The following is a 27926-nucleotide window of genomic DNA, read 5'->3' as shown; positions in this document are numbered from 1 at the left end:
CCTACCAGCAAGAACTTATCTACGTTCGTGCGTACACACGTGAACACAGATACCGAATCCAATCGGTCAAGTAACGAGAAGACTTACCTTGTGTACGAAAATGGATGTTGCACATAGCGATGCGGCTTAGCACCGCATTCTATGAACATTTTCGTCACGACAAGGGGTAAGGTAACAACAGTTACCGCATATGGCGATGCGGCTCCGCACCACATCCCATAAACATCTTCGTCTAACCAAGGGACGCGGAAACAACCACGCTCACTGTAGATAGCGATGCGGCCTAGTGCCGCATCCTATTGACGACGCAAGTGGGACTGACACCTTGACTCGGGTAGCCAAAACAGCAAGTGGCACTGATAACAGTCATTTGCCAGCCCATACGTAAACAACACTGGCACACAGACTCACAACCACAGTGGGGCGTGGCATCACCTCCGTGACCGACAAGCCTGACACACCTGCAAGGGGCTGCGCATTGTCAGTCTAGCGACTCAATTACCCTCTTTCACTCCTCGGCTATAAATACCCATCCCGGACCAGGTTTGAGGTATCGTTTATCAAACTCTCTCACTCTTACTACTATCACACACTTTGCTCCCAAGCAAATTACTGATTCTCACGCCGGAGAGTGGTAACAAGGAGCACCACCCACCCCCTCCTCCTTGTTACGAGTCACGGTGTATTTCCCTTGTGTAAGAAACAGATCAACGGGCGATCCGGCCACCAATCCTCGGAAAGAAGGGATTAACCTTACTTGACGAGACCAGTGAATTAACCTCCCTTGGTTAACCATTGTTTCATCAATTAGAAATAAAATATGTTAGTTACGGAAAAAAGATGTATTATTATTTGAATTTGAAGAAATTATTAATTTGTAAGTTACGTTAAAGTTTTAAAACTGATTTAAGAAATTATTAATTTGTAAGTTACGTTAAAGTTTCAAAACTGATTTAACTATTTTTAAATCCCAAGATTTGAAATTGCTCGGCTTGTGAGCCTAGCTCGGCTCGTAACAAGCTGGATTAGCTTGATTTGGCTCGTTTGGTAGCTCGGCTCCGCTGAGCTCAGACCATTTTTACTTATATTATAATATTTTACAAAAAAAACTTATTATTATTTACATATAGTTAGGCTTGTAATTTAATATCTATTACATATTTGAAGGTTGATTACTATGCTAATGAACTACTATTGTATTTGTTGAAATTTAAAACATACTTCACGTTGTTGAACTTGATTTGGCTTATAACGTATTTGGTTAAACTTATTTTGAATATGTTCTTTTGAATTATTGAATAATATTTTGGGCTACTAAATTTTGAGAGTTATATATTATTTTTCTTTTTCAAATCAAGTCAAACCGAGCCAACTCGGTTTAAAACCAAGTTAAGCATGAACTTAGATTTTCAACTCGGTTTCAAATCCGTGTCGAGCCGAGCCAGCTCGGTTGATAATCGAGTCGAGTCCGAGCTTGCCCAGGCTCAGCTCATGAACAACCTTACTAGGAAAGGTAGGGTAAGCAATGACCAAGGCCAGGTCTTCCCAAAGGCCCGGATATATAGATTTTGTAAATTTAAACACACTAGGTTTTTTTTCGTGTCGCCGCGTTGCGGCTACTTAAATTGAATTACTGCAAACAATAGGAGGATTCAACCCGAACACTGTAGCTGGGGAGATCGGATGTATCGACGGAACCTGCCACGTGGGTGTTTGGCTTGGTGCTATGACACATCATAAGAAAAACCATCAGAAAAACCATCTGTAGATAGATATAAAGATTCTACAAACTGCTTTAATTTTGATACATTGAAAAAAACAATTAGCAATCCAACGACATACAACATATAAATCCTAATGAAAACCACTGCCTTTAGAATCAAATCAATTATATAAATCTGAATGTGTACCACTGCCTTTAGAATCAAATCAATTTACTGGATGAATGCAGAACATTAAGGATAAAACCTCAAAAGTTAAATAAAAATAACCAAAAAAATAATTTAATTAATATAATAACTTGAAGCCTTTAACTAAAACGATTTCAAAAATTTAGAGTCAAATTAAAAACACACACACTCAAATTGTGAATCATGTAAACCCAATCTGACCCATCCAAAGATATACATAATTTTTACCTGAACTTGTGTTGACATTTGGGACTTTAGCCAATCCATCCAACTTGTAGTATTTGTACTCTTTGAAGTATTTCACTGTGAAAAAACAATACAACACTCTTTAACTTTTTTTTTTCGTTCCGAGTCTTGGAACTCGGCATGCTTTCTAGCTAGCAAGGTCCAACCAAGTGTCGGGCACATGCTCAGTAGCCAAATCAACTGATACTTTGTTATGGATATCAAATTCATATTTTTTAAGTGTATGATACTTTGTTTTGGATATTAAATTCATAGTTTTTAAGTGTATCATAGTGCCACGTGTACATCACAAGCATGAAAATGAGCGAGAGTGCTATGAGGACCCATGCCCCTTCTAGAAACTTGAGAAGAAAAGCCGAAAAGTACAGTGCTTCAATCATCCTAAAAAACACCACAAAAGCGATTGCAAGAATAACATTTTGGTGCCAGTGTAAGACGAAAATAAGAGACATCAAGCAAGTAGTAACCAACATGATCGTTATACCCGTCAAACCTGATCACGATATAGTGAAATCAATTAAAGGTATATTAGGCATTTAACAAACTGTTTAATTTTTTTCTTAAAACACCATACCTGAAGCATTACCCATGTGTTTGGTATCTCTAAATCTGATGATAACGGCTAAGCATAAGGTCATGAAGATCCAGTTGATCTCACATCAGCTAAATATAGATCATTAATAATCCTCTTTTTCTATTATGAATAAATAATACAAAGGAAAATTGATAACTACATCTTAACCATTATGCTGCATCTAGACTATCGAATAAAGGTGATAAAAGGTCAGGTATGAGCTAATACTAATACAATTTATTTGAGATTGACTTCTTAAAAATAAATATAGACTTTAAAATTCATTAAGTTAAAGATAAATGATACAGTATTCTATATCAAAAAAGCCCACGACCACAAACACTCCGTCGTCACCATCCATAGCCTGCCACCATCGCCACTGACAACTGTCGTCTTGGAACCCTAAAGGGTTCGATGAGCAAAACGGTAAGGCAAACAAGATGACACCAAATGGAGGCGGCAACGGATCTGGACGACCGTTGATTATAAACAGCACCTCAAGTTCAAGTTGATTGTTAACATTAGGCAAGCATTGGTATTTGAAGCCCGGGTTAGACCAATATTACCACTTTCTATCAGTTTCCAAACTAAATGAGTCTAACTAATAAAAAGTAAAAGATGAACCACAGTACCTAACCACGGTCCCCTTTCCATAGTAATCATCCAAAGCCCATCGATATATCAATTGATTTAAACTGAACCAACATGCCAAAGAATCATCTATGCTTGAATGTGCTAACATATGAAACATATAAAATTAACACAATTTCAAACTTCAATTGGGGGTATAATGTTAGAAAATTTTGAACAAAGTGAGCACAAATCAAGCAGTTATTAAACAAATTTGAGTTAAAATCAAATGAAAAGATTAACTACCATCCAGAATTTCAAATTCAAAATTTGAAAGGGATACACTAATAAAATTTATAAGCCAGATCTTGTCTTGAGCCAGCTGCGGATGAAGATGCGACACGACTAATAAAATTAATTCAGATTAACACAAAAATGCATCAAATTTAAAACTAAAGCATTAGGAATAATACATAAAATCTACAACAAAAATATTTGAAAACTTCAGTTTCATAGAAATGCATAAAAAGTATATTTGGCCTAACACCACAGTGCCCTCTCTAAACATCTCAAAATACCACTGGTAACAGTCATTGCCGTTTACCGATTCCGGCACAAACATTAACATCTACGCTTACGGAAAGTAAGGATTTTAAAAGTTTACCTCGTCAATGATACTCGTCGCATTATATTTGTGTCATCTTCGCCACTCACCGTTACAACCACCGTCGTTCACCGGATTTTGGTCGGAGGTCTAGAATAACCCTAAACAACTTGCACCATTAGAATAGAGATCGATTTAAGTAATTATGAGACATGCGATCGAATCGAGGCTTACCGGAATATTGTCTGGATCTAGACCGGAAAACACCTCGCCGGAATACCAAGCCTTCAAACGGCAGTCGTCACTCCTCTGTCAAAACCTGAACACTTCCACCGTTTTACATCAACCCAAATCGCTACCACCACTGGGCTCGCGGGACCGTCGGTTATGGTCGTTGCCAGGACCAACAGCCGGAACCCTAGAGCCAGCACCTCTCTTTGTCCAAAACCCTTTCTTATGCTCGGGCTTTCTTCTTATACCCATATCGTCGCTCTGGTTGCTCACCACCACAAATCATCATCTCCCGCTCATGTACTTTGTCTTTCCCGTGATGAATGCCACCAAGGTTTTGATCGGAAAAGCGACAATGTTTGTGGTGTTCGAAGGCCTGCTGTGTGTGTCTTGAGAGAGGGTTTTGAAGGAGAGAGACAGGCTGTAACGTTTTACCTCTCTCCTCTGGTAGACCTAAATGGCAAAAAAAAAATTGTTAAAAGAGGGATGGTTAGAGTCGAACCCAAGTTCATCAGGATACAGAGAGAGATAACTAACCAGTTTACTAATGACAAATATATTTCATTAAGCCAACATAAATGATATATATACACAGTATTGGAAGTGTTGTAGGTTACTATTCATAAGCTTCTGTTTTTAATATATATATAATTTACTATAATTAAACCCAAATATTATATTAAAACACCTAATACTAGTTTAAACAATTAAACCCAAATAAAAATAAGCCAAACTACTCAACTAAGTAAACTTGTTAAAAATTAAACTTAAACCCTTACAAAGGACCGATTATTTTACTTGTGTCATACCCAAAACATTTCAAGCATACTCGACCCCTGGTAGTTAATTATCATATTAGGATAAAGGGTGTGATCAATGACCCTCATGATCACTATGATCCTCTATATGAGCGTCATGTCACTCACCTCTAATTCATCATATAAAATCACTATCCTAAGGGTGTGGTCACGACCCAAGCCACAATCCTCTTTATAATTTTAATTTATTTTTTAAAGTGTCAAAATTTAGGAAAATGGCCCGTGGTAATCATGGTTCAATCCGCACCAGCCTCCATGAATCAGAAACATAACGTAGCCTTCAATTCATATTTCTACGTACCGATCATGTTACAACCATGACCCACACAACCTTGAGGGTTATTAGACACCCTAAATAAGACCTTTGGGTATGGGCCTCGTTAGAGGGCCGTTCCCCCCACCCCCCCCCCCCCACATTTGGGTCGTTCTACACCACCCCCCTATGGGGCGTCTTGGCAAATCCGTCACAATTTGGACGCTGGAGACGGGCCAGAAAATTGAATGGGGTGGGCCCCCCTAGAGGTAACATGCAGCGATTATAAAAAAAAAAAAAATTACCACTATAAATTAATCCCCTTTTCACCCCACTTTTTTTTTACCAAACTACTCCCACTTTTCTCCTATTTTTATAAAAAAAAAAAAACCTTTCCCAACCTTAAAAAAATTATGGATCCCTACAACCCAAGTAATCCCAACTCAAGTTCACACCCGTTTTCGTTATCCGGCTACACACCCGTAATGGACAACGGTTTTGCAAATGATGAAGGACAAAATTAGGAAAAAATAGAGTGGGGGAGTGTAGTTTTTTTTTAAACGTAACTTTAGGTTTTTTTTTGTGTGTTTTTTTTAAAATTTAAATGTAACTCTAGGTTTTTTTTAGGTGTGTTTTTTTTTATTTAAATGTAACTTTAGGTTGTTTTTTTAGGTTTTATTTAAATTATTTAAATCAAATAAATAATAATAAAAAAATGGAGGAGGAGCATCCCACACCTTTGGATAGTCTCTAAGGGTGTAAGGAGTGGTTAAACACTTTGGAGTAGCAAACTAAAAAATCAACCAATGAGAGTGTGTCACGTCAATCAGTGAAAAATGTTCAAACTTTGGTGAAAAGTGTTGGTAATGGTTTAAACACTTGGTGAAGTGGTAAATTTTTTTTTTTAAAAAAAGGAAAAAGATGTGATTGGTTAAGAGATGGCATGGACCCCACCCCACAAAACCCTCTCTCTCATACACTCACTCTCTCTCTCCTGCTCCCTCACTCTCTCTCTTCTTTCCCGACTCGGTAACCTGTCCCCGATTCCATTGCTTTGCCGCGTCGCCAAAAGATCGGCGCCGGTGTTTGCCGATCGGCAAACTGGTTTGCCGCATGTTGCCGAGTCCCACACCGTACACCCTAAGGGGAGGGTCCTTCTCTTTTGCCTATGTGACACTTATGTGGAGGATAGTCCTTTGGAGACTATCCTTTCCCATACCCAATGGTCTAATGTGTTTAAAAGTTTAAATAGTCAATATTGCGTGGGGACAGTGGTGGTTCAAGCACGACCCACCATAGACCGTACACGTGTCGAGAGAACAGAGGGTGACAGTATACCCAGTAGTTAGTGTCTTTGTCACGTGCGACTTACCTTCAACAGGCCGGCACCGCCCTCTCCTTTAGGGTGAAGGGGGTGCACACCTAATAGGTGAGTGCACTCTCTTACGCCAAACCAATCCCCGTGTGCCACGTCAACTCCCCTCTTAAACTCCTCTAACACCCACATTTGATGGCGCCACTCCCCTCTTAACTCCCCTTATTTTTTTATTCAAAAAAAAAAAAAAAAAAAAAACAAGAAAAGCTTTGATTGGATGGAATTTGGCTGGCCCCACCTTCCTTCTCCCTCTCTCCTCTCCTCTCTTCGGTAAACTTACACCCATTTCACTCCCCTCACCCATTCACCTAAGGGATGGCGGCGGTGTTCCCCTTAGGTGAATGGGGTCACCGATTTCACTCCACTCTTACGCCCCGTTCACCCTTAGATCACTTTGTACTTGTAGAGTTGTAGCTAGCCAATATGTGTTGCACACTTACACGAATGTATTAATATTTTATTATTTGGTTAATTATATTTAATGATAGTTTTTTTGTTATTGTATTTTAATAATTCTAAGTTTCAACAGTTGGCCGATAATAATCTCAACTTTAAAAATTCATTCCAATAATTCCAACTTGTAAAAGTTTGGCCGCTAATTTGGTCTCCTCAATAGATTCAATTACACATAAGACTCCTTAATTGATTTAAGTGCATCTATGTTAGAAAACGATCAATGGCGGCAAAACTTTTACAAGTTGGGATTATTGGAGGAAATTTTTAAAGTTGAGATTATTATCGGCCAACAGATGAAACTTAGGATTATTAAAATATAATAACTTTTTTTTTTAAATTAAACTTCATTAAGAACGCGCCTCTGATCTAAATGGGCAAAAGGCCAATACAACACAAAACCTCCGACCCAAACGGGCAAACGGCAAAATTACAACATATACATAGGGAATTTACATCACTCCTTCCAACTAATATATTTACATGACGATCTACTTTTAACCCACCCGAAACCCTTCGATTTAATCTCTATCATGATTTCTTGCGAACTTCTACTGAACTGCTTAAAAACCAACTCGTTCCTTCCTTTCCATATACACCAAATCTCTATCATGATTTCTTGCGAACTTCTACTGATCTGCTTAAAAACCAACTCGTTCCTTCCTTTCTATATACACCAGCAAGAAATAATGATTAATCCATGAATAATCTTCTTCATTTTCCTTCCCCCGGACTAGAATTATGGATACATAATGATAGTTAATTATGTTTTCAAATTTTTATTAAAGTGATTAGTAAGACTTGAACTGATGCTTAATTAAATCAAAATTATTGCTACTCAAGAATTGGAAATGATAACTAGGATTGTTTTGGAGGCGTTCACATACAATCTATTTTGAAAGTTTACTTGTTAAACAATTATTGTTACCATCACAACCTGTGCCAGCGTTGGGTTTAGCGTTGCCTAGCCAGCGTCGTTTTAAAGTCTAGCGTGGGGCGAGGGACAGGGTGAGCTGGCTAGCAAGGATTTGATGTTCATTTTTGACCGTTAGTCATGGCCATTTGGTATGGCGGTTTAATGGTAAAAATCAATTTTTTCAAAAAAACTTACAAATTTTTACCTATAAATACCCCCACACCTTCAAATTTTTAAAAAATTCTTCAACCAATCTCACACCAAACTTTTAATTTTTTTCAACCGAACAACAAAACCGAAAATGGTTCACTGAACGGAGGAGGAGCAGATCGCGCTTGTCACTTCGATCGTCTACGCACAGCGTACGTTACAACGCGGTCAAACCGCGTACTCGGGACAAGCGTTCCAACAATACCAACAACACGTTGGTAACAATCGCCACAATCTAAACGCTTGCCAACACATGTGGCGTGAACTAAAACCAAAGCTGGATCGGTTTAAGGTTTGTTTCGATCGTGTCCCTGCGGGGGACCTAAGCCACGACGATCGAATGGAGATCACGTAGATTAAGTGGATGCACGACGGGAAGCCAGAATTTAAGTGGGCTCCCCACTATAATATTTATAGAACTTTGTAATTTTTTTAGGAATTATTAACTATTTTTTTATTTTTTAGTATTTAATAAGTAGTTTTTTTTTTATTTTTAGGATGTTATGTATTTTTTTTTAAAATAATATAAGTTTGTATTTTATATTATAAATCTCAAGTATATAAAAAAATAAAGTCAGCGAACATGGCCACCCAACGCCGCTAACCCACGCCGATTCCACACCCCACTTTTTTTGGGGTGATCTGATGGAGCACACAATCGCCACATGTCGAGCAGGCCGGGCAATAAAAACCCATTTGGGTTTTTTGGGTTACTTTGGGTCATTTTAAAAGTGTGGATGGGTTAAGAAATAATTGAAGATGGGTCAGGATGGGTTTATGATATCTGTTTAAAATAATTCGTGGGTCAGAATATTTATTACGTTCGGTAAATAGGTAACTTTAAAAAGAAAAATCATAAAAATTCTAAAAAAATAAAAAAATAATAAAAAAGCAAAGAAATAATAAAAAATCCAAAAAATTCTAAAAAATCAAAGAAAATCTAAAAAATAAAAAAAAATAAAAAAAAATAAAAAAAACCCCAAAAATTCTAAAAATTCCAAAAAACTCTAAAAATTAAAAAAATATAAAAAAGTCTAAAAAACCAAAAAATAACAAAAAATCCAAAAATTTCTAAAAAGTTAAAAAAATTATAAATATAAAAAAACTAATAAAAATAAAAAACATCCTCAGAAATTGGAAATATTAAAAAATTAAAAAATTCATAAAAACTTAAAAATCCAAAAAATTCTAAAAAAAATCAAAAAAACTCTAAAAAGTCAAAAAAAACCTCTAAAAAATAAAAAAAATTCTAAAAAACCAAAAAAATTCTAAAAAATCATAAAAATCCTAAAAAATCCAAAAAATTGACATAAATAATAAAAATATCCAAAAAAATCTTAAATATTTTTTACAGATTTTTAGATTTTTTTTTTATTTTTTAGAGTTTCTTTCTGATTTTTTTTAGAATTTTCATGATTTTTTTTTATTTTTTAGAATATTTTTTATTTTTTTTATTTTTTTAACTTTTTTGGGCTTTTAGAGTTTTTTTGGGTTTTTTAGAATAATTATGATTTTTTTTATTTTTTAGATTTTTTATTTGATTTTTTAGAATTTTTTTAGAGTTAATTACATAGTTAGTTCTTATGGTTTGCACAAAGTAACATTTTTAGGTTTTAATAGTTTAAAATCACATTCTAGGGTATTAACTTTTCATTTTGTAACGTTTGAAGGTATTAACTTTATATGTATGATTAAAATCACATTCTATTAGTACCTAAATATGTTACTTTGTGCAAACCATAGGGACTGACTATGTTAATATCCAAGAACTTAATACCTCCAAACGTTACAAAATGAAAAGTTAATACTCTAAAAGGTGATTTTAAACTATTAGTAACTAAGTATGTTATTTTGTGCAAACCACATGGACTAACTATGTAATTAACTCTTTTTTTTTTACTTTTTCGATTTTTTGACTTTTTAGATTTTTTAGATTTGAGTAAACTGCCATTTTGGTCCCTAAGGTTTGGTCACTTTTACCACTTTAGTCCAAAACTCAAACCTTTTAAATCTGGGTCCCTGTGGATTCACTTTTATTGCCATTTTGGTCCAAAAAAGAAATCAGCTAATATTTGGCTAATAAAATCCTGTTATTTTGTCCTTTTCCTTAGGGCAAAATGGTCAATATAATTTTATTTTAACACATTATTAATTAAATTAATGAAATCAGCTGATATTTGGCCATTTTACCCCTAGGGAAAAGAATAAAATAACATGATTTTATTAGCCAAATATTAGCTGATTTCATTTTTGGACCAAAATGGCAATAAAAGTGAAACCACATGGACCCAGATTTAAAAGGTTTGAGTTTTGGACTAAAGTGGCAAAAGTGACCAAACCTCAGGGACCAAAATGGCAATTTACTCTTTAGATTTTTTTGAATTTTTTACAATTTTGTTGATTTGTTTTTTTAGGATTTTTTTTGAATTTTTATATTTTTTAGAATTTTTTTGAATTTTTAAGATTTTTTTTAGAATTTTTTTGATTTGTTTTATTTTTTAGGATTTTTTTTATTTTTTAGAAATTATATATGTATATATATATATATATATTTTGATTTTCTAACTTTTTTTAATTTTTTTTACTTTTTTATTTATTTATACTTTTAGCATTTCATGCCCAAATCTATTTTGACAAAAACCTATCTTGACCTAACCCATCCTAACCCATTTCTAAATAAACTAATCCTAACTCAAACCCATTCTAACCATACCCATCCTAACTCATGAGCCAAACCTGCTCATCCCATCTATTTTACCACCAATAGTGTCGAGCAAAGCCCCTAAATCCAAACCCCCCACACCCCCAGTCTTAGAGCATTCACATCCAACCCTCTAAAATTATACATACATTCCACTAAAAAAAAACAACTCCTGTATCAATATATTTCCACTAAAAACAAATACTTTTTCTCTCTCCTTTTCAATTAAATAATATTTTTATACATTTATCATTACATTTTTCTCTCTTCTTCACTCACAACCACTTTCAATATATATTAAAAAATTATAGTGGGTGAACAGTGTCTACCCAAATATACAGATAAACAGTAACATTTTCTCTCTTCTGCACTCACAACTATTTTTTATACTCTTTATATTTTAAAAACCCCACACTCACAATTTAGTTCTTTGGATGTGAATGCTCGGCGACTTTGTCTCCACTCTTCACTTGGGACTCTTCACTTGGGACACATCCCTTTCATTTTAGCATGAACCTCTCTATTTGTGACAACTCATCGCTTATTTGTAAACTGATTTTCTCTTTAAATATTGTGTATTTATTTTAAATAAAGTGCGTGTTGGTCCCTGTTAGTAGCTCATCAAGTTAAAATTAAAAGTACACACAAGACCATATGAAGAATAAACGATTAAGTGTATGTTTTACTTAGAATTAAATCTATTTAAAATGTTTGCTATTTAGTCTTTGAAATTAAGCAAGTGTTCAAAATAGTTTCAAACTTCTCTTATCTTCCGGTCTTGATTAAGTTCAACTTATATTTTCTTATTTGCTAAAAGTATACCAATGTTGAGAGGATCTTTTACACCAATTAAAGTAGAATATTGTGACATATCTAAGCATAGGAACATTGTTTCTCTATACGTTAGACTGTGGGGTATGGTGAGCCGGGGGTTGGGTTTGGGTTGGGCTTGGGTTGACACGTGGCTTGGGTGGCAGACATAGGCTAAGCCCACATTCAACACGGTATGGTGGGGCGGGGGTTTGGGGCGTGCGTTTGTGGCTTCGCTGGGCTGACCCGCTGGCTATTTGAATATTATTTAAAACAACAAATTTATTTTTTTTAATATTTTTAAATAAAGAAAATTACAAAAAAATCCTAACTTTTATATTTGTTTTTTATCTCTTCTCTCAACGCCAAGACTAGTTGTAACTCGTCACCCTGTAGGTGATCAATGGGCTGTGATATAAATTTCAAATCATCCCGTTTTTGTTTCTGGGCATCTCTAGCGGCATCTCTAGCTTCTTTGCTCCTCCGTAAGCACGGTTATTAGGATGCATTTTTTGGAGTGCATATGGGTTGGTTGGGTCATAAGCACGGTTATAAGGATGCATTTTTTCGTTTTGTAGAAGAAGAATTGAAGATGTATAGAAGATGTGGTTGAATGTGGTAAAAAAAATGGAAGAAAAATGTGAGTTTTATAGTGAAAAAATGGAAGAAAAAATTATTTTTTTATTTTTTTTAATATAGTCGTTGGCCAACGGCTAGCCCAACGGCTCTTTTCTTTTGGCCATACACAGCCTGCCATGTCAGCTCGCTTCCCCCGCCCCACGCCCGGCTTGAAACCCAAGCCCTAAGGGCCACGCCCCAACCCAAGCCCACCCGGGGTGGTGCCTTGGGTGTTTTTCCCCAACTCATGTCCCAACCCAAGCCCCATACCTCATGGCCTTAAGATAGAATCAAAATAATGGACGATAAACCATCGTTATAAGTTCAAGGTTAGTTGTATCATTTATGGTTTTAAATCATTTATATTTGTCAAGCTCGAAGGTGATTAGTTGGATAAGATGTATTAATGGTAAAAATAGGTATAAAACAACAAGATTTGTTGAGAAATGAGAAAGTAATCTCAATGATCACATATTAACCATCTTAAAAATCGATTTCATCATGGTTAGTTAACCACTGTTTTTATTCATATGTGCGTACACATGCATGCATTCATCCATGCATGCATGTATTCATCCATACACATTTACATATGTACACACATACAGTGGCGGATCTAGAAGAGAATTTCAGCGGTATTCCAATTTGTTTTACTTGTACTTTCAACCGGCCTGTCGGCCTGTGCTGTTATCATAAAAAAATTTTAACAAAAAAGATTAAAAACTTGTTAATAATATAAAGTACATTTAATGCTTGATAAAATATAAATAAACAACGTCAAAAAAAAAAAAACAATGAAAAATGCTTAAAAAACAAAGTAAAAGAAAAAACCAATGAATACTTATTAGTGTACAATAGATGAAATAATGAAAGATTAAATATTAAATAAACTCTGACAAATGTTTGCTTTTTACTTTTTTTCAGACTATGTTCCCTTTAGTTTCCAATGCTTTTACATTTAATATAATACATAACATCATCTTCTCATTTTTCAACTACAAGTTGCAGGTTTCAACCACCGGAAATTTCCATTTCCGTCGAATCTCATTTTCACCGAAAAAAATAAATAGAAACATACACTACGAATACGGGTTGAGCCGTAGCCCGTGCTACGGCTCCTAACATGCTGGTTCCGCCCCTGCACACATATACAGCTTGACATACCCATGTACATACACATACATCATGCATGCATGCATCTATCCATACATACATTTGTGTTTAAATGGTTAGTTAGAAGGAATCAACAATTAAAACTAGGGCTTGATTTTAAAGTTGAAAAATATGAAGTTTGGTGATAATTGTTTAAGTGTTTAGTGTTAAAAATTAGTTGTATATTGTTATATAGAAAAAACTTGCTTAGGTGCTGTTTGTTTTTTCAGAGGTAAAACGTATGCAGTCTGCGGACCACCTCTGCAGACATTCGTAGCAGAAGAGGTGGACTAAACCTCTGCAGTCTGCAAGAAAAAGACTGTTTGTTTTTAAACTTCTTCAACCAAAGAATGGTCTAAAAGCAGCAAAAAAAAAAAAAAAAAAAAAACACCAAAAAATCCTATAAACAACAACACCAAAAATTCACATCTTTATCATTCAAGATTTGATTACTATCTCAAATTTGAGGCACAACAATTTTATCATCCTCAAATAATAAACAATGTGTAAAAAAAAGATACAGAAGAAACACGGAACTAATGTTTCTACCATGATGGTTAATCTTCTAATGTTTTATCTGAGCTTCGTCTTGAGTGCCTAATCCTGCAAAACAGAACACCGTTACTCGTTAAGAGGGGAATATGGGGGTTTCCCTCTTAACCGGGCTCCGGCGTGAGAATAAGCGACTGCTTTGGGGAGGATAATTAAGTATTAAGAGTGAGAGTAGAGGTAATGGAATGTTTAACCTGTGAAATGAGGTCTCTATTTATAGCTGGAGTGGTGTAAGAGGATGTGGGCTGATGGGTCTTGGGCCGGAAAGCGACAACATAGCGGATATGCTCCTTGTCTCACTGGTGTCGACCGTTAGTGGCTTCTAGAAGTTCTCCGGCGCTGGCGCGCCCTGATTGGAGCCACGTGTCGCCGTTGTCGGCCTTGTTGTCTTTCTGCCATCGGCAGACGAGTGGAGATCGTGGGACAGAAGTCTCTGTCCTCTGATTGGTGCCACGTAGGCGTCCTTATGTACTTCTCGTCTTCTGCACGTCAGACGATCGTGGCGCACGATTGAACAGAGCCTGCAGGATGTCCATTGGCTCCTTTTTCCTGCCACTTGTACCTTTTGTACCTTCCTACTCTGGTCTTGCGCTGCAACCTTCATGTGATTCTTGCTGGGCATGAAACCAGGTTGCGCGGCTTTACTGGTAGTGAAGATTCTTATCAGATTGCTAAGTGTCGAAATTGTAGTTCTCTTCTGGCTGGACCTCGCGCCTTGTTAGTGAAATGCGTTGTAGATCGCGCGAGGTTGCTACTAAGAGAGTTGTTGAATAAGGAGTATGGCCCTGCGCGCAGCCTTGATGAAGGCTTGCGCGGCTTTTTTGGGGCCATACCCCTTCAAGTCCCCCCAGTCCAGTGCTGCACCATGCGCAATGCGAGTGATTGGAGCTCTGGACTTAGAAAAAGAAAGTTGCATAGATCGCTCGATTTCTGATATCTAGGAGCGCGCGTTTTTGCCTTGTTGAGCTGTTAGTGCGCGAATACCTTGGGTGCCGGGTATATTGCGCGCCCCTTGGTAACTTCTTTGTGAAGTTTTAGGAAATTTGGGCGGGAAATTCCTCGAAATTTGAATTATGACGGTTTGGTGAGATTGTCTCTGATTGTGACGTTTGAGTTGACTCCTGGCACGGATGTCATCATGCTAGCTCTGACGGTTCCACTTTCCGTCAGGAGAGTGAGGCCCACGTGCGCGTGGTAACCGTCACCCCTTGTTTTACGCATTACGTGGCATCCTTTCGTTGGTCAGGTGAACGGCGAGTGCGGCACGTTTACCCATCGCATTAAATGCGATGGGTATATATATTCGACGAGGTAAGGAGGACGTACTCGTCTCATACTCTTTTCTACCCTTTTCTCTCTAATCCTCTTCGTCTGAGTCTTCAAATCTTCAAACTTTCATAGCAGTTCTTCAAGTTCTCCTTCATATCTTCCTGTTTGTTCTTAAATATTCAAAGTTTATCCAAGAAAACCGATGACTGAAGAACATACTAAAGAAAATCCCGGAGAGGAGGGGCCTGTCCCGGTTCTCCGGTGGGATTTAGGGTTATTCGAGCAAATCGTACGGAGCTTCCGGTTTCCACCGGAATGGGATGCTAGATACCCTGGGCAGAATCAAACGGCCGCCGATGCGCCGCCGGGCTATATTACTTTATTTGAAGATTTCTTCCTCCAGGGGAACTTCCGGCTGCCGGCGACACACTTTATGGCTCAAATTCTCCATTTTTACGGGTTTCACATTTCTCAGATGAGCCCTCCTGGGATGGTTAGGGTTCGACACTTCGAGTTCCTGTGTCGAGCCCATGGTATTGAACCTACCGTGGAGAAGTTTCGTGCATTTTATCAGCTCATCAGGAATATGGGCTTCTTCTCTTTTGCTAGTCGTGGGGCTGCGAGGAAGATATTGCTTAATCCTCCTAAAAGTTTCCATGACTGGAAACCTAAATTCTTCTTCATTCGCGAGGAGGTGCTTCCGATCGCTATGCCCTTCCGGGACGGGTCTGAACCAATACTGAAGGAAGATCTTCCCATTCCCAAGCATGAAAGGTGGTATCAACAACTTACTCCAACCCCTAACCGAGTATTTAGAGAGAATGTCCTCGTTGCTGCGCGCATGAGTGACCGATGGTTGCCCGACAGCGAGGAGGTTCCCATCTTGATGATTGACGATCGAGGTTAGTAATTTCCTTGATTTCTTTGATTTCTTGCTTCATAACTTTGTTTATTTATACGATTTGACGTGTAGAGGCGCACTTGTATCAAACCGCTTTCTCTACCTTTAGTGGGTCTATGGGCGTGCGCACGCTCCAGGATGGGGAAGAGCACTAGTATGAGCAAATAAAGGGCAATTTCATGTACCCAGCTGATGATGCATTCGCCGAACCGCCTACTGCAACTGAAGGTGCGCATATACCTAACCCTCAACCCTTGCGCTCCGTGACTTCTGCTGGGAAAGAGATTGTCTATCTTTCCAGCGAGGAGTCTGTGGGATCGTCGAATGGAGAGCTAAGCCCGTGGTCTCAAATCTTTGCAGCTATGTTGCGCGACTTGGGGATAGACCCTGAAGACAAGAAGAAAAAGCCTACGAAAAAGAAGAAGGTTATCACCTTGGATCCAGAGGTGACCAGCAAGGGAGCCGGTGGTAGTCGCGCAACCGCTGTTGCTGCCGACAAAGGTACTCTCCGCCTTCGTCAAAGTAACCTGGAAGATTACGTTATTATCAGTGATTCATTTGAAGGTTTATCACGTATAGGCGAGAAGAAAATTGGAGCAGGAGGCTCCAAGAGCTCAGGGAGCGCGGCTCTCGTAACCCGGATGCTGGTACCACCCCGTCCTCTGCTGCGCAGGAAGTGGGTGATGAAGAAGAAGTGCAGGAAGAGCCTGCAGTGAAGCTGATAAGGAAAAGGAGCCGGGAGGCTGCGCTTGGAGCCACCGCATGTCGAAACAGGGTGGTGTTCCTTTAGTTGGAAAGAAAAGTAACTTGCGCTCACTTTACAAATTCTCTCGTGGTTAGTATTTTGTTTCTTGTACTTGTTATATTCTCCTTTCTAATATTCTCTTTACAGAGGCTGGAAAGAAGAAACCTGAGAAGGGCGTCACAATCACAGAGCCCTTGGAGCCGACGCTGAAAAGGCCCAAGGTTAGTTACAATCAAGCCGTTCACTGTTCCCCAATCTGCTGAGAAGGAGAAACAGAAAGGTCTTGAGAAACCTGTGCAGGAAAAAGAGGTTGAGAGTGAGAAAGCTGCTGACAAGCCTCCTACTGGGCCTAAGGAGCCCGAGATTACCGCCCCGATTCCCACTGAGACGGCGCAAGGCTCGGGGCCAACTCCGATCACTGGGCTTGACCAGCGCACCGTTGAGAAGGGAAAAGGCGTGGAAGTGGAAAGACCTGTTGAGCCCTCGCCCACCGATGCCCCTGTGCAAACTGCGCAGGTAACGTCTGCTGGTGAAACTGGTCCAGCGGCTAAGGAGCAGACTGCTGCTGCTACTGCTTTTGCTGCTGGCCAACCTGGCGTGGGGAGGTCTGGTGCGAAGTCTCACTTTCCTATAGGTCCTATGGACACTTTAGGAGACGTTTACTACAAGTCCTATACTGAGGAAAGTCGAGGGGAAGCGCTGCATCAACCGCCATGGGGCCTGAAACAGAAGGATACTTTCTTGGAGTTCGCTCCCTGCCGTGATTGGCTTCTTAACTCCATTCCTCCTGGTGAGGTGAGCCGTCAAAGGGAGCGAACCCACAGCGCGTACTATCATGCTTATGTGGTTGGTGAAGCCAACACTCGCGCTGCTAACCATCAAATTGTCCGCGAGTGGAGGAATATGGTTAAGGAAAGGGCAGAGTGGGAGAAGTACCGCGAGCGGTTGCTGAAGCAGGTGAAAACTTTTGAGAGGTCGAAGGCCGCCTTTGACGAGGAGCGAGCAAAATTTGAAACGGATAAGAAAGCTGAGGAGTGGGGTCGTGAAGGCCTTAAAGGCAAACTCCGTGCCGCTGAAGAACTCCTCTCAAAGGAACGTGCCGATTGGAAGGCTATTTGCGCAAAGGATAACGAGCGCATGTACGCGGCTCGCTCCAAGATCACTGAACTTGAAGGTCAAGTTGTGGATCTGAAGAAAAAGGTGGAGAATGCGCAAGCCGTGAAGGAACAGGCTGAGGTATGTTAACTGTCCTTTCTTGCTTATGTTTTAGTTTGTAAAAAATTCTCTAAGTCTTGCTTTCTGTAGGCTGAGCTTAAGGCGCAAATTTCTGGAAAGGATAGAGATCTATCTGCCAAGGACGTTGAAATCGCTGAATTGAAGCGTCGTCTGCACGAGCAGATCGAGAGGAGCGAGTCCTTGGAGATTGATCTGGAAGCCGAGAAGTCAAAAGCTGCCACTGCCGAGGAAGCCAAGCAAAAAGCTGAGGAGGCGCGCGCCATTAGTACCACTGCTCTCAATGTGGCGCAGAATAATTATTCTGAGGCCCAAGGCATCGTGGATACTTTGGTCGCTGAAGCTGAGTGGCTGCGCGCCCGAGGAATAGCTCTGGTATGACTTCTTCTGACTTTGGTTCAATTTATTAAAACTTGTTGTCTTATATGTTGCGTTTGTTGTAGATGGCCAACGCCGTCTTGAATGCTGGGGAGCTAGATAAAGCTGTTGCTACTTTGATAGATGCTTCGCGCGCAGTTGGTCATCGAGGTGGTTACTTGGAGTATGCGCAACATGCTTCAGAGATGTTTGGTCAAGAATTTGACACTAGTCACTGCTCGGTGACTGATCAAGCTGAGGCCGAGTTGACTCGCGCTGAACATGGTTATGATAACTTGTCTCTACCGGTGATGGACTTGGTTAAAGACCATCCTTGATCCGCCACAGATGGTTGAAGTATCTGATGAGGAGGAGTTGGCAGGCAATGATGAAGGCGATGATGACGGCGGAGATGGTGATCAACCTGAATAGGAATTGGAGGCTTTGTGCCTTGTTTTGTTTAGTTTTTTGAATGTACAGTGTTGCGCGGTCGCGCTTCACCTAGATCTAATGGATGTTAGTGTTTATGTAACCATTGCGCGTTGCGCTTGTTTGAATATTATGTTTATGTCTGCATTTATTCTGACTCGTTACAATTATTGCACTGTTGTTTGAAACTTTGGTTAAGTTAGCGCGAATAAATGTAAGTGTAGCTCAGGAGTTGATGATTCACTGAAGTGTTTTCGTGCTATCAAAAGTTTAACATGCATTTGTAACTCATGAAGTAATATGGTAGTAAGGAAACATATCGTATGCTTTCATTAAATTGGAAAAACAGGCACTTAGGCCAATCGTACATTGCTGATAAATAACATAAAAGGCGTTTAGCCAACATAGAGATTAAGTAGGCGCGTGGCCACTATGAGAGAAATGGCACATGGCCTTGGGGTAGTTACATATAACATTTGCGCAGTTGTTGCGCGTTCCATGTGCGCGGGATGATATGTCCATCCAACGTTCGCAATTTGTATGCCCCTTTTCCTAGCACTTCATGGACCAAGTATGGGCCTTCCCATTTGGGTGCTAGCTTCCCAGGGCGTTCGGCGTTCGAAGCTTCGTTGTCGCGGAAAACGTATTCTCCTGGAGTGAAGGTACAAATGCGGACTCTCGCATTGTAGTACCTTTCCAGTTGTGTCTTGTATCTCGCCTCTTTAATACACGCGATCTCGCGTCTTTCTTCTAAGAGATCCAGATTGAGACAGCGTTCTGCTTCATTATCAACCGTGTTGACTGCTGTCAATCGCGGTGAGGGGAGACCAACTTCTACCGGGATAACTACTTCCGAGCCGTATACTAGGCTGAAATGAGTTTCGCCGGTGCTTGTCTTCGGCATGGTTCGATGAGCCCATAGGATGCTTGGGAGCTCATCTACCCAGCCTCTTCTAGTCGGGCTTTTATCCCCTCCACGATGCTTTTGTTTACGCTTTCCACTTGACCGTTGCCCTAAGGATGCGCAACGGATGAGAAGGTATGTTCTATCTTCATTTCCTTCATCCACTTTTGAAGATCCTCCGAGGCAAAATTGGTACCGTTGTCTGTGATGATTTTGAGTGGAAGACCAAATCTGCAAATGATGTGCTCCCAGATAAAGTTGCGCACCATCATGGTAGTGGTTGATGCGAGGGCTTTGTCTTCCACCCATTTGGTGAAATAATCGACAGCCACGATTATAAACTTTACGGCTCCAGGGGCATCTGGGAAGGGTCCCACCATATCAATCCCCCACTGTTGGAAAGGCCAAGCAGTGGACACTGGGATGAGATCATTCTTGGGGCGTAGGGTCTTTGGAGAATGTCGTTGACAAGAGTCGCATTTGCGCAGCTCCTTCAGGGCGTCGACATGCATCCCTGGCCAATAATATCCGGCGTTCATGATCTTCGCCACAACCATGCGTGGTCCCGCATGGATACCACAGATCCCCTCATGGATTTCTCTGATTAAGTAATTCGCGTCTTGGGGGTCTACGCAACGCAATAAGGGACCCAAGAAGGACCTCCGATACAGAATACCATCATTCATTTCATAATGCAGGGCTTTGTGCTGGATTTTCCTTGCCTCTGCCTTGTTCTCTGGGAGTATCCCTTCCTGTAGATAGTGGATTATAGGGGTCATCCAGGATGGCTACCCTATTTCGATCACGTTCACCTGGCGCAGCAGGACTGATGGCTTTTTGAACACTTCAATCCTTACCTCCTTTACAAGGTGCTGAAAGGAAGTTGACGCGAGCTTGCTTAAGGCGTCTGCCTGTTTGTTCTCAGAGCGATTGATGTGTACGACCCTGTATGTCGTGAACTTCTGCAACAGCTCTTTTGCTTGATCCAGATATAAGGCCATAACGTCGCCTTTTGCATCATAGAATCCGTTTACTTGGCTGGAGATCAAAAGTGAATCAACGTGCGCTTGTAGATTTTTAGCTCCCATTTTAGTGGCGAGGCGCAAGCCTGCCAAAAATGCCTCGTACTCTACTTCATTGTTGGTATTTTTAAAATCCAACCTGATAGCGTATGTAAATTCATGCTTTTCAGGGCTCACTAGGCGCAATCCGGCTCCTGAGCCGTCCTCGTTTAAGGCACCATCTGTGTATAGGAACCATAGCCCATCTGATGTATCTTTTGTGGGAGCTTCGACGATTTCACAATCTTTGACCTTTTCCGCTGGGACTCTGTGATAAAGTCTGCAAGGACTTGACCCTTGATGGCTGGGCGCGGCCTATACAAAATGTTGTGGCCCCCCAGCTCGATCGCCCACTTCGCTAATCGCCCGGATGTCTCCGGTTTTTGTAATATCGTCCCAATGTGGAAATTGGTCAATACGGTGATGACATGGCCTGTGAAGTATCGGCTCAGCCTTCTAGAGGCATGTAGCAGCGCTAGTACCAATTTCTCCATCGTTGAATATCTTGTTTCTGGATCTGTGAGCATTCTACTGACATAGTAGATCGGAGTCTGAACCCCGTTTCTTTCTACAAGCAGTACCGAACCCACTGCCTTGTCTGATGATGACAAGTACAAGATGAGCGGCTCCTTTTCGAACGGTGCGGTCAACGTTGGGAGTTCGATCAAACACTCCTTCATTTGCTGAAAAGCGCTTTCTGCTTCAGGCGTCCATCTGAATTCTTGCTTCTTTACACAGTTGCGCAAGGTACTTATGAAAGGGTACGACTTTGCGGCGTGATTTGACAGAAAGCGGTTAAGCGCAGCTAGGCGGCCGGCTAACCTTTGCATCTCCTTGATTGTTTTGGGTGAAGGCATACGCTCAATTGCTTGGACCTTCTCTGGATTCACCTTAAATCCACCATTGGTGACTATGAAGCCCAAGAATTTCCCTTCCTCCATACCAAAGGAACATTTGGCTGGATTCAATTTCATGTTCACGCTTCTCAGTGAGTTGAAAGTTTTCTCGATGTCTTTCAACATTTGGTCCTCTTCAGGACTTTTCACTACCAGGTCATCGATGTAAACCTCAATGTGCTTCCCAATATCCCCAGCGAAGGTCTTGTCCATCAGGCGCTGGTACGTGGCGCCAGCGTTTTTTAGACCGAATGGCATTTTTGTATAACAGAAGATTCCGAGATCGGTTCTGAAAGCTGTCTTGTCTTCGTCTTCAAGCTTCATTTGAACCTGATGGTATCCCTTGTAACAATCCAAGAAGCACTTCCATCTGTATGGCGCGAGGGAGTCTATTTTTTTATCGATCTCAGGCAAAGAGTAGCAATCTTTAGGGCATGCCTTGTTGAGATCAGTATAATCGACGCACATTCGCCATCCTCCGCTCGACTTTTCCACCATTACCGGGTTCGCGACCCAACTTTGATAACGTACTTCTCGCAAGATTCCAGCTTTGAGAAGTTCACATACTTGCTCATTCATTGCTTTCGTTTTGTCAGCCCCTAAGCTGCGCCTTCTTTGGACCTTCGGCTCAACAGAGGGGTAGGTGTTCAAGCAATGCTCGTGTGTCGCGCGGGACACCGGTCATGTCTGTCGGGGTCCAGGCGAAAATATCCATATTCCTGAACAGTAGTTGCTTCAGATGCGTTCTGATATCTGACGAAATGGCGTGGCCTATTGTTACCGTTTGCTCTGGGTACTTACGGTTTAATACCTACTTCTCTGGCTCAGTTGTCGAAACCTTCGCCGCTTTTGTTGGGCACAACTCTTCTGTTGACATTACTTCTTTTTTGGCATAGATGATCGCCACCCCCGTCTTGGTTGGAAACCCTATCGCTAAGTGGGGGGTGGAAGTTCCCATGTTTAGCTCGCCCTGGGTTTCTCTCCCAATCAACACGTCGTGCCTCGATTTGACAGGCATCACCATGAAGTTCACATTTGTTGTTCTTGAATGCCTTCCGTCAGAGAGTGTGACGGGAAAGCTGATTTGGCCCAGTGGGAAAACCATTTCGTTGAAAAATCCAGACAACGGATAATCAACTGGCTCGAGTCTTGCTTTGTCATCTTCATCAAACTGGTTAAAACACTGCTCGTAGATGATATCAGTTGTGCTTCCTGGGTCAATGAAGACATATTCCGTTTCATAATGGCCGATAATACCGGTAATGACGACGGGTTGAGTGGCGCGAGGACCGCCGCGCACTACCGGGAAAATGACCTGTTGCTCTTGCCATGAAGGTTCGTAAGGGCGCTTGCCTTTCTCTTTTGCACTGTATCTTGGTCCGTTGACCATATGAGTTTCAAGGTGCCGGACTTTCTTGTGACTTCCCTCATCATGGCGTTGAAGCTGTCGAGTTTCTTTTCGCACGTTTTTCACCAGGTGACTTAGCTTCCCGCTTTTTAGCGCTTTCTCAATTTCTTGACGTAGACTATAGCAGTCATCTGTCAGGTGCCCTGTATCTTTATGGAAGTCACAGTACAGGTTGGGGTCTTGCCCCTTCTTGTTTGTCATAGGCCTTGGAGCCTTGAAATCAAGATTCTCCGTCATCAACACCTCTTTTGGTGTTTTTATGAGCGGAGTCCAGTGCTTCTCTCTGTTATCATCCTTGACCGCTTTTCGGTAACCGATTCTATCAATTGTGTTGCGCGCATCTTCTCTATAGCGCGGCCTTTCGTCATGGCCCCTTGATCTTCCAAATTTCTAATCGTTACCTTTGTACTTGTTGCGCTTGTTGTGATCGCGCGAATTCCCTTTGGAAAATCGGTCTTCAGAATAATAATTGTTGTTTCCAGCGAGTGATTCTTTAGTTTCCGCGACTATTTTTGCGGCTTCCATGAGTTTATCCCATTCTTTGGGCATAACGTCTTTGCCAGTGATAGTTCTGATGAGACTATCACAGTGAATGGCTTTCTTGAAATGGCAGCGCATGAGTTGCTCACTTACGCCACCGATTTCCAGACACTCCTTGTTAAAGCGAGTGATGAAATCCTCCAAACGCTCACCATCTCTTCGCCATATGTCTTCTACCTCAGTTGTGTCACGCTGGTAGCGTCGTTGCTGGCTGAAGTAACTCAAGAACTGCATCTTGAAATCTACCCATGACTTAATCTTTCCCGGAGGAAGGCTGTCGAACCAGGCGCGAGCAGCCCCGGTAAGAGTTTGAATAAACAGATGGCACCACATAGGCATGTTCCATCCTCCCATGCAACCTACGCTTGTGAAAGTTCTGACGTGATCATCAGGATCAGTCAATCCGTTAAACTTTCCAACCGTCGGAGGTAACTTCTCTCTTGAAAGTGGCGCAAGCGCAATTTTTGGGATGAACTTTGAATGTTCCGCAGCTTCAGCTGGCCGATAAGCGAGGCGGAAGTCTTTTTCCGCTTCTTCAGTGTACCCGATGTGTTGTCTTGGTTTGTAGTATTCATGATTTTTCTGCAAGCAATTGAAGACTGACGAACCCTCGTCATCTTCCCAAGTTGGATCGTCGGGGTCAGTCTCCTCCCATTCATTGTTCATGTTGCGTGGCGTGAGCCGGCTATGAACAGGACCTCTTTGAAGGTATGACGGATAGTCGTAGTAACTTTCCGTTTCTCCCCTTGTATCGCGCGTATCATGCACGCTTAGTCGCCTGGTGGGAGGAGGCCTATTGATTCTTCCTTGGAGACTTGGCTGTGGGGGTATCTGGCGTGCCCCCTGACTCTGTGCTTGAGGAGTGACCAAGGACGGTTCTACCGTTAAGACTGCTTGCTGTGCGATCAGAGATTGATACGCTGCGTTAATGGTTGCAATATTCTTGGCGTACCATAAGGCTGGAGTTTCGCCCTCTGGTAGCCCTAGTAGCGCCGAAACGTTCTGAGTTGGGCCGGGTTTGAAGGTCCCTCGCCATTGTTTCCTGGGGTGACCGTCTGAGTAATGCGGGTGATGCTCCCGCGCGGTCCCCTAGTGTTTGTTACTTCGATTTCCCCAATTTCTTCGATGTGCTGGGGTTGGATATTTTGATTACCCTCGCCCAACACTGTGTTAGAGTTTTCTCCGAAGCCAAACTCGTGAACGATTCCTTGACCAGCCATCATCGAAGAAACAAAAACGACGAAAAACTCAGAAAAAGAAGATGAAAGTGATTGTAGAAAATCGGTGGGCGCCAATGAAGAAACACGGAACTAATTATGAGGCTAATCAGTTGGGTTTATGTTTCTATCATGATGGTTAATCTTCTAATGTTTTATCTGAGCTTCGTCTTGAGTGCCTAATCCTGCAAAACAGAACACCGTTACTCGTTAAGAGGGGAATATGGGGGTTTCCCTCTTAACCGGGCTCCGGCGTGAGAATAAGCGACTGCTTTGGGGAGGATAATTAAGTATTAAGAGTGAGAGTAGAGGGAACGGAATGTTTAACCTGTGAAATGAGGTCTCTATTTATAGTCGGAGTGGTGTAAGAGGATGTGGGCTGATGGGCCTTGGGCCGGAAAGCGACAACATAGCGGATATGCTCCTTATCTCACTGGTGTCGACCGTTAGTGGCTTCTAGAAGTTCTCCGGCGCTGGCGCGCCCTGATTGGAGCCACGTGTCGCCGTTGTCGGCCTTGTTGTCTTTCTGCCATCGGCAGACGAGTGGAGATCGTGGGACAGATGTCTCTGTCCTCTGATTGGTGCCACGTAGGCGTCCTTATGTACTTCTCGTCTTCTGCACGTCAGACGATCGTGGCGCACGATTGAACAGAGCCTGCAGGATGTCCATTGGCTCCTTTTTCCTGCCACTTGTACCTTTTGTACCTTCCTACTCTGGTTTTGCGCTGCAACCTTCATGTGATTCTTGCTGGGCATGAAACCAGGTTGCGCGGCTTTACTGGTAGTGAAGATTCTTATCAGATTGCTAAGTGTCGAAATTGTAGTTCTCTTCTGGCTGGACCTCGCGCCTTGTTAGTGAAATGCGTTGTAGATTGCGCGAGGTTGCTACTAAGAGAGTTGTTGAATAAGGAGTATGGCCCTGCGCGCAGCCTTGATGAAGGCTTGCGCGGCTTTTTTGGGGCCATACCCCTTCAGACACGGAGGAAAATTAGGGCTAGCAACACATCAATTGTAATCTCTGTGAGGTGGACCAGTAAGAGAACGATTACGATATTCGTAATAATCAGAAGGACGATTAGAATGATTCTGAATGATAATGATGAGTTGAGGAGTACATACTCGTTGAAAATCACGAGGAGCAACACCGGGAAGATAGAATGATTCTGAAGATGAGATGAAGAAGACGATTGCTGTGAAGAAAACCGACAGTAATCGATTGGAGGTTCTTCGCTCCATTTTGAAGTTCTCAATCAAGTGAGGTAGAAGTTGCCTCTTGGGGGGGGGGGGGGGGGACGACTGTGGTGGAGAAGGGAGGTTGACGGCGGCAGCTAGGGTGGAGGGATGGAGGAGAGTGGTGGAGGAGAAGTGGTGTCCTAGGGTTTTTTTGTGTTCTGTGATAAAAGGAAAGGGGGGAAAAGGAGAAGAGGTAAGAAGAGCCTTGCCCACATCTACACCAAAAAGAGGCTGCGTAGAGGTTTTTAAATGAAATGTCTTCGAAAAAATAAACAGTCTTCAGACCCAAACGTCTGCGCGACGAAGACATATGAGGCCAGGAAGCTATTCTCTGAAAAAACAAACAACCCCTTAGAAAAGTAGATCTAGATGTTTTGGGTAGATTTCAAAAAATGAAAACCCGTAAAACGACATTTTAAATATGTTTGTAAAGACGTTTGACATGTTTTTGATAATTATATAAATTTTAGCTTGATATTCTTTTGTTTTACATGACCCGACTCGAACCGATACGACCCGATATGAACCGAATTTCTTTTATATACCTAGGGGTCTAAAATCTTTAAAAATATTCCGCACCTTATGAAAAAAATTCTTGAGTCCGCCACTAATCTCGACACTAGCTTAAAATAATTAAAAGAGCGGCATTCTTTAAATTCTTGGGCTGGCACTACCATCCAAAAGCCATTAGTAACCCACTTGTTATCACTTCTCGGTCCCTGGAATAAAACAAGAAACAACTGGTGGTTAAAGACTTAAAATTAAATCCTTTACTACTTTAGATATTCTTATTTATCAAATTAGCATAGTTGTATAGGGTATGTTTAACGAATTCCATAGATTTGTGGTTGATATTAGACCAAGGAAGATGGATCAACAATGCTAGAAATACACGAACATGAAGGGAAACCAAAAACCGACGCATTTGAGTGAGGAACTATACAATATTTTTGGTACGAGACTATGTATGCAATTAGTTTAAGGGGCTGTTTGGCAACATCTGAATGGTTAAGTGCTAAACCAGTAAGAGGTCTGAATCATTAAGTGCTGAACCGGTAAAAGGTCTGAACCATTAAGAGTCTGTATAATGCTTAACCGTTCAGAGGCAAACGTCTGACCAATTCATATTAGAGGTCTTAAGCATTCAGACTCTGTATAAATCTTAACCATTCAGAGGCAAATGTCTGAACCACTCAGCATATACTCGTGAAACAAACAGTCTGAACCATTAAGTACTGAACCAGTAAGAGGTTTGAATCATTAAGAGCCTCATTAAGAGGTAAACAAACAGCCCCTAAGTGTTCTAATGCCTAACGGGGTTATATCTTAACACGATAAAGATGAAACCGAGTTAGTATATGGTGTTACACTAGGCAAGGGGAATGAAGCATACCAAAATCTATTCCAAACTTGTAATCTATTATCTCTATGTGATCACCCATAATATACCAAAAAGTTGAAATTATTATTAGAGGAAAAAGATATTTACCTTTTTCTTTCTTTTCTAGAAATGGTAGGTCAAAAAAAGTTGAAATTTCTAGCAATTCACGTGTCATTTCCTAAAAGATTGTATATGTCACTTTATAGAAATCAAAATTCACCTTTTGTTTCAAAAAATAAAGTTCATATTGAAAACCACTCACACAAATTAAAGAAAGCCATTTTGTATTAAAAAAGCTAGGAGTAATATATAAAATCCGACTGATATATATAATGTAAACAAAAATAAATAAAGATGAT

General features: G+C 40.9%; 1 long non-coding RNA gene across 2 annotated transcripts; it reads right to left on the bottom strand.

The window, feature by feature from the left end:
- Positions 1 to 1519: 1519 nt before the first annotated feature.
- LOC110880292 lies at positions 1520 to 4654 on the bottom strand. Of its 2 annotated transcripts, XR_004862692.1 has the most exons (4): positions 4139 to 4654; positions 2731 to 4065; positions 2139 to 2649; positions 1520 to 1724 (listed from the first exon to the last, which is right to left on the bottom strand). It is a non-coding gene; the product is annotated as an uncharacterized LOC110880292 (long non-coding RNA). The 2 variants fall into 2 exon arrangements; XR_004862691.1 differs by having other exon boundaries at positions 2139 to 4065.
- Positions 4655 to 27926: the final 23272 nt, after the last annotated feature.

The sequence above is a fragment of the Helianthus annuus genome, chromosome 1, assembly GCF_002127325.2.
Source record: "Helianthus annuus cultivar XRQ/B chromosome 1, HanXRQr2.0-SUNRISE, whole genome shotgun sequence".
NCBI classification, from domain to species: Eukaryota; Viridiplantae; Streptophyta; class Magnoliopsida; order Asterales; family Asteraceae; genus Helianthus; species Helianthus annuus.
The sequence above is the reverse complement of the archived record's forward strand: the minus strand, read 5'-3'. Positions and strand labels throughout refer to the sequence as shown.